The following is a 12,511-nucleotide window of genomic DNA, read 5'->3' as shown; positions in this document are numbered from 1 at the left end:
GGGAAGATCCCCTGGGGAAGGGAATGGCAACCCACTCCAGTACTCTTGCCTGGAAAATCCCATGAACAGAGGAGCCTGGCAGGCTACAGTCCACGGGGTCGCACAGAGTCGGACATGACTGAGTGACTAACATTAAGGGGAATACTTCCCTGAACAAAGGGGTGAGCTTAACAAAGAGGGGAACTTTTAGCATGGTCTGGACACCCCATCCCCTTGCCACCCGTTCCTGCTCTTAACTCATCAGCCTTCAGAGCTTAGTGCTCCACCGCGGTTCAGGTAACAATGCCCATGACAGAGCCGAAGCTTCCTTGATCATGCTGGTGTTCATTGTGAGTAAGAAACCCATACAAGTGAGATCTTCTGAAGCAAATGGATTTTATTGGAAGAACACAAGTATTTAACAAAATGCAAGAAACTTAAGCAACAAATACATTTTAAAGACACAGAAATGAGGCTAGCTCAGGGAAACTCAGCATTAGGTCTTTCTTTCTTTTTTTTTTTTTGGACATGCTATGCAGCATGTGGGATCTTAGTTCCCCCACCAGGGATTGAAACCCTCCCCCCTATATTGGAAGCAAGGAGTCTTAACTACTGGACTGCTGGGGAAGTCCCAACAGTGTATCTTTTTACATTCTCTGCAGTAAAAGGTTACTAGTGAACCTTTGCAGGCTCTCACTCATTCTTGCGGGTCTAGTCCCAAACTATAGCAAAAGTATTACTGGCTCAACGAGGATAAGATGAAAAGTATACCAAACCAAGTAGCTTGGCCAGGAAACTCAGTGACACAGAAAATAGAAGGCTGTGGGAAGGTCTCAGAGAAAAGAGGCCTGCTAGAGAGACAAATGAGCCTGAGACAGGGCCTTCCACCCTGTGGAATACAAATACAGCACACACGCATGTTGACATGCCCCCATGGGTACACAATTTTTAAAGATTTCTTGAGTAAGCACAAAAGCATATATTACAGAAAATGAAAACAACCCAAAGTCCAAGCCATTCCCAAAGGCACAATACCCAAAGTCAATTTCTGGTCAAATGACCACTCGCTGATGTCATAGGGTCACTCCTTGAGCCGAAGTCCCCCGCATGAAGTTGACGACTTCTGTAGAACTGCTGTGATTCTATGAAATTCAAAACCCTACGGACTAAAGGATAACCTTATACACCACTAATGCAAATACTATGTATCCATAGAAAAACTAAGGCAAAACCAGAATACAGAAGCTGTAAATGGCATTACCCATTTCCCCAAGGAGAAACAGTCTTCCCTCTCAGTTCTAAAATCTAAAAACACTTGGAGGGGGGCACTCATTTGTGATCACGGAAGGGTCTTTTTTATTATGTTTTTAAACCCCTTCATTGAGGTATGAGCAATGAGTGACATACAAAAATAAAGTACACATTTAATGTATACAATCTAATGAGTCTGGAGATAGGTTACATCCATAAAGCATCCCCATAATCTATATCGTAAACACACCCATCCACTCTGAAGTTTCATTCCACCTTCGTAATTGATTGTTATCTGGTAATAAAAACATGACGGAGTAAGATCTACCCTCTTAGCCTTTCCAGTACACATCAGTTCTGGGGTCCGGAGGAGATGCACAGGTGCTTGGTTCCTGGCTTTAACTATATCCTATAGCCTGTAGCTCAGTACTCTGACAATCTACTAGAGGAAAATCTACAACAGGCCTTTCAGCATTCTGGAAGGTGCTCTGTCTGACTGCTGGGGAGAGGCTGAGTAAACCAGTGAATCTCCTTAGGATTCACTGAAGTGAGCCCACTGCTGTTCTTTTCCAAAGCTGATGAGAAGCAGGACAGCAGGCCTGCACATGAATAAGGAGAGGCGAAGGAAGCTCAGAAAGCCAACCCAAATCTTAACTGTGAGGTGGCCTGGCTGGCGACGCTCAGTAACCCATTTTGTGTGTGCTGGAGTCAGCACAGTGGACTGGGAGGGCACATTCAAGTCCAGACGGATGAAGAGACCATTCACATTGTACAGGAATGCACGGATTTTGCTCTTTCTGTCCACTCTTTTTGACAGAGCTGCCCACTAAAATTCCATAACTGAAACTCTGCAGATCTGAGTCCTTGCCTCCTACCAAGTATTCAGGCAGGTCCTGTGCACCACGAGACACTGAAATCGGACCTCTGCCAACTGGAGATCAAATCTCTGCTCCTTCAGAGCACTTGAGAAAGGGACGGTGAGAGATGAAGTTCAGCTCCACTGGCCAGCAGACTGCTGACATCAGCAGAGCGGTTTAAACCATCTCTAAACAAGGTTTGTGGTTTTAATCCTCATCCCGAGTGACCCTACTGATCACAGAGAATTCCCCCTGAGGACATATGTATGGGTAAAAAGCTCCTAGAGGATAAGCAGTCACTCATACTTCTTACTTGTCCTTCAGGCGCTCTTTCCACAAGTTCCTCTTGAGGAAGTTCTCTGCACAGGTCTGACTATGGCCAGGACTTTAGATTCAGCACTTGGAGCGAGGGTGAAGATACCCAGGGGTATCTCACGGGGAGCACATTGTAAGGGAAACTAAAATAAGGAAAACTAAACTGCTCATGCTGAAAAGGGACAAGACATTCTTTCTCGCCTTTCCTAAAAAACGGTGGAATACGGGTCAGTTCTTTGTCTGACTCTGCTGCTGCTAAATCACTTCAGCCGTGCTCGACTCTGTGCGACCCCATAGACGGCAGCCCACCAGGCTCCTCTGTCCCTGGGATTCTCCAGGCAATGGGTTGCCATCTCTGACTCTCTGCAATGTATGCAAATCTGTTCTCTAAGTTAAATAAGCCTCTTGGTAATTTGACAAACCAAGAGAGTTCCTTCAGGGACCTGGCAGCAAAAGCAGTGACCAAGAGCCCATAAAGCTACAGGAAAAGGGCAGAAAATATCTCTGCAGAAAAACAATCAATAGTGTAAGCAACAGCAGTTCCTTCTCAGAACTCCCTTAGATTATACACTGAGCAACAGTACAGCAGGACAGAGAGCTCCCCTTCCGCAACAGCCGTTTTTCGTGGGTCTAGGCCACACAGAACGAGGAACAGGCAGCCAAGCCTTCACTTGCAGACAAAATCACAATTCACTTGGGAAAATGGACAATAATCCTGTTCCCATAGTAAATGTCCTAGTTTATGAGAAAGCCGTATTTTCTTATAGTATACCCATCAGGGTCCATTGCTATCTTCTGTCCCTCAGCTGTGCTAACCCAAAGGAAGGGCACAAGAATGGAGAAAGGAGACAGGAGAAAGAGCCCTGAACCCACAATGCCCACCACAGTCGTCACACCAGAGACCGTTGTCCTCCCCACTGTCAGTCTTTCCTTATACTCTCAGAGCCTCCTCCTCATAGCCCTGCTGGGCCCAAATTTCCCTAATCAAGAGAAAGCAAAACCCTGAAATGCGGAAACCATGGGACCTTTTCCCTCGCCAAGTTGAGCTCCCCTTTCCTCTCCCCGACTCCAGTGGCACACCACCACAAACAATGCATAGCTGTCCCTCCACTGTTGTACCAACACCACCTTCTTCCTTCAGAATGCAGTGAAGGCCCCTTGAGGCAATGCCACCCCCACCAACAGGAAGACCCAAATGGAAGAGAAGCCACCAGCAGCCAGCATTTCTGCTAGAAAGGCTTTCTAGCGGACACACAGGGGGAGAGACAGCCACAGCCTGGGGGTGTAGCCCTCTCCAGCAAGAGGAATACAAGGGCTTCATGCTCCAGCTGGGGCACCTGACTCGGGAGGTTCCTGGACATCCAGGCTCATCGGCATATGCGCCGAAACAAGCAAATGGCCCCGGATTCATCGACAGTTCATTGATAAGACCCATCGGACCTCTTTCTTCCAACCAATGTGCAGAGTGTGCTCAGTGGAAGAGTGCAGAAAGTGAACGTGGAAAGTTCCAACCACATTCCTACAGAGTTGGGACTCCTCGGGAATCCCAATGTGCCCTCGCTCTGCACAAAGGCACAGAACTCTGACATCAGGCTACCGCCAACTTCTGCCCCAGACTCAACATTTCCCACGCCCCACATGCTGCCGTTGCCAATATGCGCCTCCTTTAGGACTTTAGCAAGGCACCTGAGGTGTGTGAGTGTGGAAGGAAGAAGTGTCTGGCTGCTATATCACTAGAACACACCAGCAACAGCAGCTCACTTTCATGTGCCTCTTTATGGCCACAGGTAGTCCCAGCAGAAGACTTGAGTGGTCTACTCAACCAAGTGTAGTGACCATCAGTGGGCGCCTCCCAGGAGACGCTCTCAGATTACTGCTCTAGGCCACAGTATAGGAGGGGGAAAGCTCACCTTTCCCAAGCCGCTTTTGACAGCCTAAGGCAGTGCATAGACTGAAGCAGGAACACAAGAACATCCCTAACAGTGAACTCCAAAATTCTGAGGGATGCTGTAACATAGGGTAAAGCCTTTATCATCAAAGTCTCACCTTTGCCAGAAAGTAATCCACTCTCACGTCACACTCAGCGATGTGCACTATTCTCTTCAGACCCCGTGCTACAATGATCCCAGGCAGTATCAGGGACTGAGAAATAGGTAGCAGACACTTTTGACCACAGAAAGTCCAATGCACCTTTCACATTGAGGGCCTATATCCTCCTGTCCAGCTTTCTCCTTGTGCTCTGAGAGCAGCTCTATAGAGGGTCACTCTTCCCAGCCCCTTCCCCACCTCTAGGCTTTAGGAACCCCAACGAAGGTCCGTATGTAGTCAGTCATTCCATCTTTCCTGATCAGGGGCGTGCTTTCCCCTTTGAGCCCCTAATCTCTCCAGTACTTCTCCTGAAAAGAACCGACAATCAAAAGTGGCCGAGAACCGTTCACGAAACTCATTTAGTTCAAGACTAAATTGGTACAGCTACTATGGAAAACAGTATGAAAGTCCCTCAAAAACTTAAAAAACAGAACTACCATCTAGTCCACCAATCCCACTTGTGGTATGTATCCAAAGGAATACCTCACACCAAGAATTTACAGAACATTAACATTCCCACGAGTGAGTAGACATTCAGAGGTACTATCTCAGGAGCCTAAGTGACATGGCTGGCCTAGGAATGAATTCCTGGGAAGGAACCAGAAAGCCAGATCCCATCTCAAATTCAGAAGATTACCTTCTCTTTCCATGAGAGCCCTGATTTGTGAGACTGTCACCATTTGGAGAGTCACCTTTGTGGAATCCTCAACCTTGTGACTTATTTTTAAGTGCCAATACACAGCAGATTTACCAATTACACCATCCATTTAGGCTTTCTTGACCCCTGTCTCCAATGAAGTCAGCCAAGATGACTTTGATGGGCAGTGGGAACAAGCGTGTATGGAAGAGGAAGAAGGCCTAACAGTTATTCTTAAGTTTCACAACTGTTTTGACTAGGAAATAAGCCAGTTTTGATCATCATCATGTCACTTGGTGAAGGAACATGGGCCTACGACAGGTTTTTCTAAGTATCTCAGGCTTCAGGTTTTCACTGAGTAGGAGACTATCCCACCCCCGTCTTTCACAGCTTTAAAGTAATTTCACCAATTACAGGGATGAACAAAAAGTCTTCAAACATGCCCTCTAAAGACTACACACTTTCGTTTCCAATCACAAGGAAATGTGGATTTTCTTTTTACCTTCAGTGAATGAAATTCAGGTTCTGTGACGCCTCCCTCTGGATAAAACCTGTGCTAATAAAGCAACAGAGGAGCCCGAGGTTTCTATGAAACTAGAGGTTAGAAGTGTCTCTGAATGCACCTTGGAAGAGCTCACATTTCTATTTAGCGCTTTTCCCCGACCCCAACTGTGAAAACTCTTCCACACATTTTCAACAAATTAACCACTGCCCAGGAAAGAAGTAACTTTATACAGACAACGAAAGAGAGGAGACCTTTTCCGCACCGCCAGTTAACAAGCACCTTCTTGGTGCCTGAACTTGGTGCTGAGCCACATCAGCTTCGGCATAAGGCGTCAGAGATGGCCAGAAAAGAAAGTGGCTCAGAGCAAGGCAAAGTGTGAGTTGCTGGGCTACCTCTTGGCATCATAGCAGGATTAATGAGGCTGGTTTCCAAGAAGCCCAGTAATAGCTGAGGAAATCTGCTGGCCCTGTGAAAGGAAACAAACGTTTGGTTGAAATGGGGGTCTGGACAGGTAGGGAGACGAGCTAAATCAAGCCACAGTGTTCTGTTCCCATATGTTGGAAATGGTGTACTAATTCCCTCCGTACCTCCTGTGAGCTGAGTGCTTTACAAAAACCATACAAGAGATATCCCTGAGAGCAAGGTGTGATTCCCATTTTGCAAATGTGGAAATTGAGGCTCAAAGATGACAGTAAGAAAGAGTCAGACTCAGACGATAAAATTTATTTTTAATGAAACACGATGTATTGTCTCAGCAACACCTGCAAAGCAAAAAAAAAAAAAAAAAAAAAGCCCGACAAACTGTGGAAGGGTAAATATTTAATGAAGTACTGACCCGCATATTACTTGAATTGTTAGCCTACACCTCCAGGACCCCTGCAAAGTAAATGCCCACCCACTTATGGAGGGGAGACTATCATTCTCTGCCACTCACTTGGTGTACAGGCCTCATCTTTCTCCCCTTTCCTAAATAGAGCTGGCTTTAAATTACATTCAAATCCATGTTCCCCTACCTGAAAAAAACAGCACTCCCACAGTCTCTGGATTCCTGAAGTTTGTTTTTCACAATCCCATCCAGTCCAGCCTGCTTCTGCCTGGTATCACAAGTGTTTTCCAAAAGGATAAAAAGACAGGTCAGAGCTCTGATGTGAAAATAGCAAGATCAGGCTTTTTGGAAATGTGACATTCTAATAAATTCAGTCCGTCTGTAATAATGGCACTCATGGTGAACTGGAAAAAGATGCCGCTGACTAGTTAAAGACATGGATTATAAACAGTGTCTGAGCAGCGCTCAGGGAGTGAGCCTGACATTGTTGGAAGTTCCGATCTTAGACACTCAGGGAAGACATTTCAACACCATGTTAAATAATCTTACAGCTGATGGGATGGATGCTACCCTCCTCCCAGCATTTGTGGCCCCACATAACATAAGGTTGCACTTACTCATCTGGCAGGTCTGGACAGATGTGGCTAATTCCGGGTCCACTCTCTTCTCATTACACGCCCATCGGCTGGCCAGTACTAGATTTTTCCATCACAGGTCCTGAAGGAAACAGTGATTATGCAGACCTCCAAGGAGACTTGCTTACAGATGGACAGCCTAACACAGCGGCAGGAAAATTAGGTAAGTTGCAAGCTCGTAACATGAGTGGCTGGGGCAAACTTCCCCTTTCCCTTATCCACAAAACACCAAGGCAGCCAAGGGCCGTCAGCTGTCCTAACACCGCACGCGGTCCCTCAGAGCCTTACTGTCTCGTTTCACGTGGAAAATAACAGAAATACCCTCAATGGTGAAGAAAGGTCACAAAAATGGCCAAGATCAACATTTGAACCAATCCCCGGCAACGATATATCCACCCCAAACGCCCTGCAAGAGAAAGCCGAATCAGCTCCAGGGCGGCCGCCAGTCACCAGTCAGACTGTCCGGCACCCCCACCCACCCAGCCAAACGCACCCGCCCTTCCCTCTCTTTAAGCCGCAAACACTACAAAGCATTAAGACTATAACTGGGAAGGAGGCTCCGAGACCCACATTTAAACCAAGAAAATCTTCTTCACGTTTCAGCATGCCGTTACAATAATGCCCAACACCAAACCCGGAAGTGCCGGAGAGCTCTTCTCCGCCATCCACCCAAGAGCCCGCAGACACGTCTGTCAAAGTGTCCATCAGGACACACCATCTACCCGACTCTCCACTCACACCGCAGACAGCCAAATATGAATAAAGTTAGTAAAACTTACACTTTTGCCATTTCCGGAAAGGGAGCCGCCATGTTAAATCCTAACCGAGGAAAACGGTCTACGGAAGCCCCATAGCACAATCCAGACAGTCAGGAGCTTAGGCACGTGCTAGGGCTTCTTCCGCCTTTCACGCCCCCGCCTCCCAACATCGTCATTGGTGGGCCTGCGATGATTGACGGGGACAATGGCCATTCCTCTCAGCTAGGTCTACTGGGGGGAAACTGTCCATTTCCCAAGGCCCAGCTGACGTTATGAAATCTCTGCTCCTATTCCTATGTCTTGCTATATCTGTGTCCATCCCTGAAGGCCTAGCTCTACTTCTTAGGCCTTTGCATATACCTTGTGCCTTGTTTCTTGTCATCTTAGACTTTGGAAAGCATGAACATTCCATTTACCCGTGCCTAGATCAGTTACGTCCCCCTCCAGGAAGCCTTGGAGAAGGCGATGGCACCCCACTCCAGTACTCTGGCCTGGAATATTTCATGGGCGGAGGAGCCCGGTAGGCTGCAGTCCATGGGGTCGCAAAGAGTCAGACATGACTGAGCGACTTCCCTCTCGCTTTTCACTTTCATGCATTGGAGAAGGAAATGGCAACCCACTCCAGTGTTCTTGCCTGGAGAATTCCAGGGACGGGGGAGCCTGGTGGGCTGCCGTCTGTGGGGTCGCACAGAGTCGGACACGACTGAAGTGTGACTTAGCAGCCAGGAAGCCTTCCAAGTTTTACTCCTTCCAGGCAAAATGTGAGTTCTTCATATTAGATAGGGACATGGAGATGTATCAGAGCAGAGAGGCAGAGGACTTGTTTCTGAGCCCTGGGGTCAGATAGTACTGGGCTGTGCATGTTGTGTGGGACCCAAGGTTTGCACCTGGATATTTTGCAAGTCAGTTCAGGTTGCAGACATTTGGGGAAGACCAGGGAACACTGACAACAGGCTAACTCTAAGAAGCTTGCTAGGATTGGTACGACCGTTTTCAGGAATTTCATATCCTTTCCTGCTTTTCTATCTGTGAAAATCTTGTCCTTCCTACAAGGCCCAGGCATAAATCACTTCCCTAACTTTTTCCTGAATTCATGTTCCCACCCCCAACCACAAGAGTTATTTCTCCTATTGCTATAGGAAGAAAGATATGAGGATTTCATATCTCCGCTGCAAATGTCATTAAGCTTCACAGTTATCCAAAGTGAGACTGGAAGCCCCCTTCCTTCCAGGAGGCCTCTTGCTGAGAGATTTCTGCACCTGCTCACAATTTGTGAATTGTACAAATAAGAAGGCGCAGTTCCCCTAGGCTTGACTGCCTTGAGTGTTTAACTCATCTACACTCTACATGGTGTGTGGACCACATAGGCACGGGGTCCCTTAGCTGGACTGCATGGTCACAGTGCACAGTGCTCCTAGGAAAGGTGATCTAATGCTAGCAGTGTCCCTCCCATGGGAAAGATCATTTGAGGCTTCGTGGTGTGCAGTGTTATGCAGCAGTCCATGATGTTGCCCTACACACTGTGATGCCTAATTTTATGTGCCAACTTGCCTGGCCATGGAGCGTCCAAATTAAACATTATTTCTGGTTGTATCTGTGAGGGTGTTTCTGGATGAGTCTCATTTGTATTCCTCCCTGTTCTCATTCTAAAGAATGAACACCATAACCACCTGTTTTGAGTGGCTCCAGGAACTAAGAGTGTACTTCACATTTTGTGGAACCATTGTTTTGCTGCATACTAGATGTGCTTCTTCTAGGGAACGAGAACTTCTAAACCAGCAGAGATCAGACTTGCAGGCACACAAAGTACAACTGTTGCAGATGAGTCAGATTTATTTATGAGAGACACCACCTTTGTTTCTGCCCCTCTGTTCTGAAACTTGCAGATCTTGGCAATGGGAGAAACAACAGCATAAATGGGTTCCTGGTTCATAGTGGATATTACCTCCTAGCAGCCTGAGCTACAATTCTTGCCACATGCTCCACACAGCAAGCATAGCCATTCACCCTAAACGTTTTGGGCACAACAGGATCTGCTACATGATAAGAGCCAAGAGGCTGACCTACTAGCATGGAGAGCTTGTTTTAGCTGTGGATCCACATTAGCCTGGGTGTGGTAGGAATAACAAGTGCTTTTTGAAGTCTTGGATGGTGGCCCAAATCTCTGCAATTCCCATAAGGATAACCCCGTTTTACTTCCTCTATTGATAAGGAGGGTGATTCGCTCCTTCTGAACCTCATAGCTCTTTCTCCAGTGGCCAGGGAGCATGGGGCAGTAGACAGGAGATGAGAGTCTGTCTCTGCCTGGAAATTTCTGAAGTCAGGAGGTTTCCTGGAGCAGTCTATTCCAGCAGGGTGAGCAGAGACCATTATGAGGTGGATTCCGGAAGAAAAGGATGGGAACAAACTTCCACACCCAGTCTTAACTCTGCATCCCTCAGAAGGTGCAGAAGATGATTTCAGTGTCTTCAGAGATACAACCAGATGGAGCACAGAGGTTAGAGGAAGCAACAGAACATTAGGATAGCCCTGACACTTACCAGCCACATAGAAATAGATGACCATTCATCACCACATTTATCCTCACAGCAATGCTTGTGTGGGAGATACATACAGCCCGGCCTAAAAAAGCCCTCAATAAATGAAAAAAAAAAATATGCACACTCCTCTCAAGTCTTCCCCAGGCCCAATATCCCTTGGTCTCCTATAAAACACAAAATGTGTCAATTGATTAATTAATTAATACCTGCCAATCCTGTATTAGGAGTACAGATGAGAAGAAGACCTACTCCCCCACATCCAAATCTCAGCATGTTTCTCTCCTGCCTGCTGACTTGGACTTGCATAGCTTAGTCGGGTAGCTCACATCTTAATGGATAAGTCATTCTTTAACACAAGTAGGTAATAATACTGAGATAAAGAGGTACATTCCAGCTCTGATAAGAGAACAGAGAACTTTCTTTGACATCTGCATCCTGAGGAACCCCTTGCGCAGGAGGTGACACGTTGCAGCTTTGGGGGACCCCTAGACCGGGATGGCAAGATGTGAGTTGCGGACACCCACAGCCTATAAAATCTTTATGAATAATCGGGGAGAGACCCGAGCCCACCCACCCAGCGGGCACATCTTCAATCAGGACAGACTGTGACACTCTTGGTTTCTTTTCCCCAGGAGGATGATTTCAATGAGCACAAGGTTTTAATGACTGCCCTCCGCCCTCCCTGCCTCAGCTGCCGCGCGCCCAACTTGCGCCGCCTCACTCCAAGGCCATGTGAGCCTTGTGCCTGCACAAGCCCACCAGGTCTCATGGCCAGTGGAACAGGGTGGGCCTGTGGATGTCAGCACAGAAGGCAAGGTCGACGGCTTCACCCGAGAAGCAGTTCAGGCAGCCATCATCCCCGTGTTGGACCAGGTCAACACCTGCCTGGACCACCTGGAGGAGAGGAATGACCACCTCCCTGGCCGCCTCCAGGAGTGCTTGAATCTAGCTGGCAGACACATCTTGAGTTCCAGCAGCTGCTCAGGGAGGCCCCAAGCGATTGGCAGCCCCTAGTGGAGCCCTCCAGGGGCCCTGGGGCCAGGCCTCAACCCTGCCTGCCTGAGCCCTCACCACCTGGCTTAGGGAGGCCTGCAGATGTCTTGGGGGATCTGCCTACCTGGGCCATCCTTCTGGTCCTTCCCTTCGTGGGCCTGGCATACCCCATCCTGGCATCCCCACCCAGGGTCAGGTGTGGGCCTGTGACCCACCCAACTTGCCTGCCTGCCCAACTCCTGGATGCTGCTCACTCTGCCCAGGCCTTGAGTGTTCACACTGAAGTAGTCTCCAACAGTGTGTGCACACTCACGCACACAAACACACATAAAAGGTCCTTAATATTCTCAAGTTTTTATAATATGGGCAAACCTCATACAAAAGAAGGGGTTAGGCTTGGTTTGGTGGATTCTAAATGGAGGCCAAAATGTCCCTTTTGAGAGGGTCCTTGGCTTTATCAGGGCAGTTCGGATTCCTTCAGGCGTGACATCAACCACAATTACAAAAAATGCATATTCTAAGCAGTGTGCAGATGTTACCTGATGCTAAGTGTTCCTGGGAACTGGTAGAATAATCCCAGAGGAGGGGGTCAGGGTCTCCCTGAGCCTGCTGAGTTTCAACCTCCGAGAAGAACCCTTTTTTCCTAACCTCCAAAAGCACTCCCTCCATTCTGTGCTAGGTACTACTGCGGGGGTGTCCTGGATCCCTTACCTTAGCAGTAGTTTTGCCTGAAAGGCAGTTTCCAGTTAGCCTCTGGAAGGTGTGTGGCTATCCTGCTTCCCTCTGTAAGTTGCCAGGGTTAACTGGTACAGGTACTTTGGGGCGAGGCCAAGAGGAAGTTTCACAAGTGTTACAAAGGATTCACCTGACCATCCTCTATTCTAAGGACTCTGGGTGTGAATAAATCATGCCTGGGAATTGAACGTGAGCTATTCCTTTGTTAGGCTAGTGTGGTGACTAAAAGGCCAGGCACTTCTGTTGGCCAGACCGAAGAATCTTTTTGGTTATAGAAATCAAATTTGGCCTGGGTGGATGATCTGTAGATTTCATTCACGGGACCTCCAAGGTTAATTACCTGTGGCCAGAGATCTGCACGTGTTTTAGTCCACTCAGAATGCTGTAACAAA

General features: G+C 47.7%; 1 long non-coding RNA gene across 8 annotated transcripts; it reads right to left on the bottom strand.

Moving 5' to 3' along the window:
- Nucleotides 1-517: 517 nt before the first annotated feature.
- Nucleotides 518-12,447, bottom strand: LOC129638841 (uncharacterized). 8 transcript variants are annotated; one of them, XR_008708056.1, is made up of 6 exons: nucleotides 12,096-12,447; nucleotides 10,392-10,555; nucleotides 7,076-7,175; nucleotides 6,646-6,726; nucleotides 4,689-6,098; nucleotides 518-1,145 (listed from the first exon to the last, which is right to left on the bottom strand). It is a non-coding gene; the product is annotated as an uncharacterized LOC129638841 (long non-coding RNA). The 8 variants fall into 8 exon arrangements; XR_008708054.1 differs by lacking the exon at nucleotides 10,392-10,555; XR_008708062.1 differs by lacking the exon at nucleotides 10,392-10,555 and having other exon boundaries at nucleotides 5,884-6,098; nucleotides 12,096-12,434.
- Nucleotides 12,448-12,511: the final 64 nt, after the last annotated feature.

Source organism: Bubalus kerabau, chromosome X (genome assembly GCF_029407905.1).
Source record: "Bubalus kerabau isolate K-KA32 ecotype Philippines breed swamp buffalo chromosome X, PCC_UOA_SB_1v2, whole genome shotgun sequence".
Lineage (NCBI taxonomy): Eukaryota > Metazoa > Chordata > Mammalia > Artiodactyla > Bovidae > Bubalus > Bubalus kerabau.
Note: the sequence above shows the minus strand (reverse complement) of the source record. Positions and strands in the feature narration are given on the sequence as shown.